The 6,379-nt window shown below is 37.9% G+C and overlaps 1 pseudogene; it reads right to left on the bottom strand.

The window, feature by feature from the left end:
• Positions 1-4,554: 4,554 nt before the first annotated feature.
• LOC113190714 (RNA exonuclease 5 pseudogene) lies at positions 4,555-5,850 on the bottom strand (annotated as a pseudogene).
• Positions 5,851-6,379: the final 529 nt, after the last annotated feature.

Genomic DNA, 6,379 nt, shown 5'->3' with positions numbered 1-6,379 from the left:
AGGTAAGAGTTGATGTAGTTCAAATCCAAAGGCCACCTGCTAGGAGAACGTTCTCTTTCTCAAAGGAGGTCAGTTTTTTTCCTTAAGGCCCACTCAGGTTATGGAGGGCAATCTGCTTCACTCAAAGTCCCTGGCTTAAATGCTGATCTCATCTTAAAAATACTTACAAAGCAATATGCAGATGTATGGCTTAGATATGTGGTGTCCCCCAAAATCTCACTGAGACAGCACAAGAAGGTTCAGAGGTGGATTAATCCATGGATATGGATTCATTCGGCAGTGACTATAGGCAGATAGGGTGTGACTGGGGGAGATAGGTCATTGGGGGTGTGACTTTGGGATTTATATTTTGTCCCTGGTGAGTGAAGGTCACCATTGTCAAGATAGCAAACATATCCATCATCTCTAGCTGCTTCCTGGTGGCTGTGTTCTGAGCTGTTTTCCTCCACCATATCTTCCACCATGATAGTTTGCCTCACTCAGGCCCAGAGGCATGGAGTCATCCATCTATGGACTGAGACCTCTGAAACTGTGAGCCCCACATAAATTTCCTCTCCTCTATCTTGTTCTTGTCAGGTCCTTGGGTCACAGTGATGAAAAAGTCAACTAAAACCCATAGCCTAGCCTCTGTGGCATATAAAATTAACCATCACTGTAGAGGACATCATGCAATCTACTATTATGGACAAATTATTTGCCCTTTGATTGCTTAGCTTCTGCTGTGCAATGGAGGTGCTAATTCCACCACACAGTTCCACTGTAAGAACTAAATGAGGAAAGGCACAGAAAGTGCTGGAGGGGACACTGAGCATTGTGTCTGTTTAGCACTTCTCTCTGCTAGGAATAAAAGCTCCTTCATTTGGGGAATGGCTTGTATCACCAACGTGCTAATAAGTGTGGCCGTCCTCTTCCTTGCCCTTTACCCTAAGGTGTTATTAGACTCCATCTGGAAAATCTGTGCCAGTCAGACAGGACTCGGGATTTTTTCAAACTGAAATTGGAGGAGAAAGGCCTTTGTTACTCATGGTGGAAACAGGAAGGGGACTTCGACTTGCCAGCTGCCGCTCCGGTTGAGAAAAGAAAGTTGTTTTGGGCAAAAAGTTTTGTGGTTGTTAATCAACTATTTTTTTAAGGTAAATTGATACACACACTGCACATATTTAAAATGTATCATTTGATCAAAGTTTGGGCATGTGTGATTTCCATGAAAGGTCTCCATTGTCAAGATAGCAAACATATCCATCACCTCAGAAGTTTTCTTGTGCCCCTCTTATCCCATTCATTGTCCAGTAACCACTGACCTGCTTTATGTCACTGTAAATTACTTCGTATTTTCTAGAATTTTTAATAATGAAATCTATATTCCAGATTTTTAAAATCAGGTTTTTTTTAATGCCACTTAATTATTTTGAGACTCCTTCATGTCATTTCTAGAATCAATAATTCATATTTATTTGTGGTTGAATATATATACAGCACAGTTTGCTTATTCTGTCACCTGATAATGGACATTTGGGTGTTTATGGTTTTTGTTATTTTACTGAAAAGACTGTTATGAACAATCTTTATAGAGAACATATTTCCTTTATTTTTCAGTAAGTACCTAAGAGTAGAATTACTATATCCTATAGTAGACATCTAACTTTGTGAGAAACTGCCAAAATGTTTTCCAGTGTGGTTGTAGTATTTTACATTCCCATCTGTGGAGTTCCAGTTCCTCCATATTCTTATCAGCACTTGATAAGATCAGTCTTTTAAATTTTAGTCATTCTGATAGATATATAGAGAAATCCCATTTCGATTTTATTCTGCATTTCCCTAATGACTAATGGTGTTGAGAATCTCTTCATGTGCTTATTTGCTGATCTCCTCTTTTGAAGTGTTCTTGATCTTTGTAAAGTGTTTGGTTGACTCTTTTGTTCATTTTTAATTGCATTATCTCTTTTTCCCCTTATTTTTGGCTTTTAAGTATTTTAAAAATATTCTTTTTTTTTAAAGAGAGAGTGAGAATGAGAGAGAGAGAGAGAGAGAGAGAGAGAGAGAGAGAGAGAGAGAGAGAGAGAGAGAATTTTTTTTAATATTTATTTTTTAGTTTTCGGCGGACACAACATCTTTGTATGTGGTGCTGAGGATCGAACCCGGGCCGCACGCATGCCAGGCGAGCACGCTACCGCTTGAGCCACATCCCCAGCCCTTAAAAATATTCTTGATATGTCTTTTAACTGACATATGCTTTGCAAATATTTTTCTTCTAATCATTTTTTTAATAGAAGTTTTTAATTTTAATAATTGGTTTTTTTTATTGGTTGTGCTTTTGTTTTTCTAAGAAATCTTTGCCTAATCCAAGGTCACAATGATTTTCTCCTCTTTTATTTTACAACTTTTAAAGGTTTAGGTTTTCCATTAAGTCTATAATATATTACAAGTTAATATTTTCATGTAATAGAAGGCATGGATCCAAAATCACTTTTATTTTTGCATATAAACATTCAATTATTCCAACATCATTTGTTGAAAAAGCTGTTCTCTCTCCATATCATTACCTTTGTGTGCCTGTCAAAAATTAGTGTGGTTTTATTTCAAGACTCAATTATTTCCATTGATCTTTCTCTCTTTATGCCTAAAACATCATTTTTGGTTACTGTGGCTTTATAATAATTTTTGCAATTAGTGACTATTATCTCTTAAGCATGTTATTTTTAAGATTTATCTTTGCTATTCTAGGCCATTTTCATTGTCACCTGAATTTAGGATCAGCTTGTCAGTTTCTACAAGAAAAAGCTTGCTGAGATTTTAATAGGAATTATATTGGATTTGTAGATCAATTCAAAGAATATTTACATTTCAACTATATATATGTATGATTTGTAGATGGACATAATGCCTTAATTTTATTTATTTATTTTATGTGGTGCTGAGGTTGGAACCCAGTGCCTCACATGTGCTAAGCAAATGCTCTGCCACTGAGCCACAACCCCATTTCAACAATATTGAGTCTTATGATCCATTTTCTATTTATTTAGGTTTCAAAAAGTTTTATCAGCAATGTTTTACAGTTTTCAAAAAATGGGTCTTACAAATCTTTTGTCAGATGTATTCTTAAGTATTTCACATTTAGTGCTATTGTGAATATTAATTTTTTTCAATTTCAGCTTTTGATTGTTGCTAGTATAAATAGCAGATTTTTGTACATTGATCTTGTATCCTGCAACCTTGCTAAACTTACTTACTTATTGGTTCCAGCATGGGTTTTTTTTTTTTTTTTTTTGCAGATTCCATTGGATTTTCTACAAAGATAATGATCACGTTGTCTGAATAAAGACAGTTTTATGTCTTCCATTTCAACTTGGATGAATTTTCTTCTCTTGATGGCACCAGATAATATTGAAGAGAGGTAAAGAGAGTAAACATAACTATCTTGTTCCTAATCTTTGGTTTTTCATAATTAAGTTATTTTAACTGAATACAAAGTTTTCTGTAGATGCCTTTTACAACATATATCTATCTCCTTTAAATACTTTTTTTGTTCCATTTTGTTTATTTTTATGTGGTGCTGGGGATTGAACCCAGGGCTTTATGTATACTAGGCAAGTGCTTTATCACTGAGCTATCTCCCTATCCCTGTAGATGCCTTTTATCAAGTTGAGGAAGTACCCTTCTATTCCTAGTTTGCTGAGAGTTTTTTTTTTAATCTGGAATGCCGGCTAGATATTGTCAAGTGCTTTCTCCTGTATTTATTGAGATGATCATATTTTTTTGTTTTAAAATTTTTTATATCATAAATTGTATTAATTCAATTTTCAATATAAAATCAACCCTGTAATTCTGGGATAAACTCCTCTTGGTCATGATGCATTTTTCTTAATATATTGTTGAACTAGATTTAAGGGTAATGCTGGACTCAGAGAATGAGTTGGGAAGCATTCCTTCCTGTTCAATTTTTGAGGGAGAGTTTGTATAGAATTGATACTATTTCTTCCTTCCACATTTGGTAGAGTTTGCTATGTGGGCCTGGATTTTTCTTTGTGAGAAGATTTTTAATTACAATTTTGGTTTAAAAAATAAATACAGGGTTATTTGAGTTGTGTGTGTATGTATAAACTTTTATAGTATGTGCCTTTCAAGGAATCTTCTTACTCCAACTAAATTGTTAAGTTTATAGGCATAAAGTTGCTTTTTATGGGGGTAAATTATAAATTGTATTTATTTTGTTTCCATTTTACTTTATTTTTAATCATATATATATATGATTAAATATATATATTTTAAATTGGCACATAGTAATTGTACAGACTCATGGGGCACAGTGTGGCATCTTTTTATTTTAGTCCCCCCCCACCCTGTCTTAAGATGAGGAAGGCTTGAATTTTAGGCATTTATTGAAAACTTGTGCATGCCATGTAAATGGATTAGACTTGTTAGCTGGTACACCAACTTCCCACACAAAGCTGCCCACTGAATGAAGAGGCCCAGCAGTCTTTGGAGAAGCTGCAGCCTGACCGTCTTCTCCACCAAAGCCCAGGAAGGATGAGAAACGGTAAGTGGCGAGCCGACTCACAAACCCATGCTTGGGATGGTGCTTTCCTCTTCTTCATCTTTTATTCCCATGAGTCCTAGGCCAGAGAGAGATCCATGAGGGCTAGCGGTTCCTGGCAGGAGGATGACGCAAAGGGTACCTGGGCTCAGGCTTTGTCAATTTTATTATCTTTTTAAATAACTAGCTTTTGATTTCAAAAGCTATTATTTTCTCTATTTTTTTGTTGGACAAAATGAGTTATTAGAGCCGTCCAATCTTCCGGCTCCAACGCCAGGCTGCAATCTTTGCGTTGTCCGCCTTTAAATTCTGCAAGGTCTCCGGCTTTGAGGGAGGAGGTCTAACCCTGAGACCTGTGGGCCTTCTTGATTCAGGTGGTGAGCTCCTAAGCCACGCATGCAGGTGCCAGGGGGTTAGGGCCTGCCTGCCTTTCAGCTTCCAGTCCTTGCCTGTGAGGACATGGAGGGCCCTCTGGGCATTGCTAAAAGTTTTGAATTTTAGGAAACAATATTTTTCCTGTCTTCCACTTTTAGCATCTGTAGGCACGATCACAGCTTCCAGGCCACCAAGGAGGTTTGGTAGTTCCTGAATATGTCCCAAGAAATCTTTACTAACTCCAGACAGATAACTAGTATCTCGGTTCTCAGAATCTCGTTCCAGCTCCTTAACAAGTGTGTCACAATCGAGAGTGAGTTCTGTCACAGGTCTCTGTACCTTTATGTATACACCTTCCACCAGAACGCCATTCAAGGACTCGATGGCCAGCTGGACAGCTTCCAGGACTTCATGACAGGGTCATTTTGCAGGTCAATGTTGGGTTTTGTACTGGCAGACGGTAAAGATCCTTCCATGGTCTTAGGCAGATATCCAGCTGTTTGATTTGATAGCCCAATAATATCAGCTAGAAAATTAGATGATGGAGGAGGCAAGTGGAATTTGTGTTTGAAGGCTTTTCGGAGAAATCTAGACTCCAAATAGAACCTGTAGAAGTGTGGTTGACTCATCCCTTGAAGGACGAAGACCACTATTCTCCTCAGTTGGTTTTGGTCAAGAAGCTGGCACCACCTGGGTCTCTCAATAACGGGTTGACTCAGAACTGCATACTTGAGCAACTCACATAGCTGTTCATGAGTTACTTTACAGTTTTCAGCCATTACGATGCCAGACAACTGGGCTCTCTTGGGCTCAGGCTGCCTGTCCACAAGATCCAAATGGGATATCCTTACCTTGGGGGTCCTCATCAGCCAGTCGGGGACCTGTCTCCTCAGGCTGCTCTCCCTGGGGAGCCTCCCGGTCTTCTCTTTCTCTGGCTCCATGATTCTGTACTTGAGTCCTTGCTGTGGAACGCTGTCCTTTTTGTAGAAAGCTGTCCCTGGTGTAGAAAGCTGTCCTTGTCTTGATGCCAATCCAGCAAGAGAAAACGGTCTTGAGAAGGAAAAAGGATGGTTTATTGCTTTGCTAGCAAAGGAGAAAAAATGAGTCTCATAAAATTGCTTTTAACACCTTATTGTCCTAGTCTTATGTGTAGAATCTGTAGTGATGTCATCTCTTTCGTTCCTGATATAGATAAATTGTATCTTCCCTCCTTTGGTCCTGATCAATTGTCAATTTTATTATCTTTTTTTTTTAAATATTTATTTATTTTTTCTTAGTTTTTGGCAGACACAACATCTTCGTTTGTATGTGGTGCTGAGGATCGAACCCGGGCCACACGCATGCCAGGCGAGCGCGCTACCGCTTGAGCCACATCCCCAGCCCAATTTTATTATCTTTTTAAAGAACTAGCTTTTGATTTCAAAAGCTATTATTTTCTCTACTTTTTTGTTGGACAAAATGAGTTATTAG

Source organism: Urocitellus parryii, chromosome 3, assembly GCF_045843805.1.
Source record: "Urocitellus parryii isolate mUroPar1 chromosome 3, mUroPar1.hap1, whole genome shotgun sequence".
In the NCBI taxonomy this organism is placed as follows: domain Eukaryota; kingdom Metazoa; phylum Chordata; class Mammalia; order Rodentia; family Sciuridae; genus Urocitellus; species Urocitellus parryii.
This window is presented reverse-complemented; position numbering and strand designations above follow the sequence as displayed.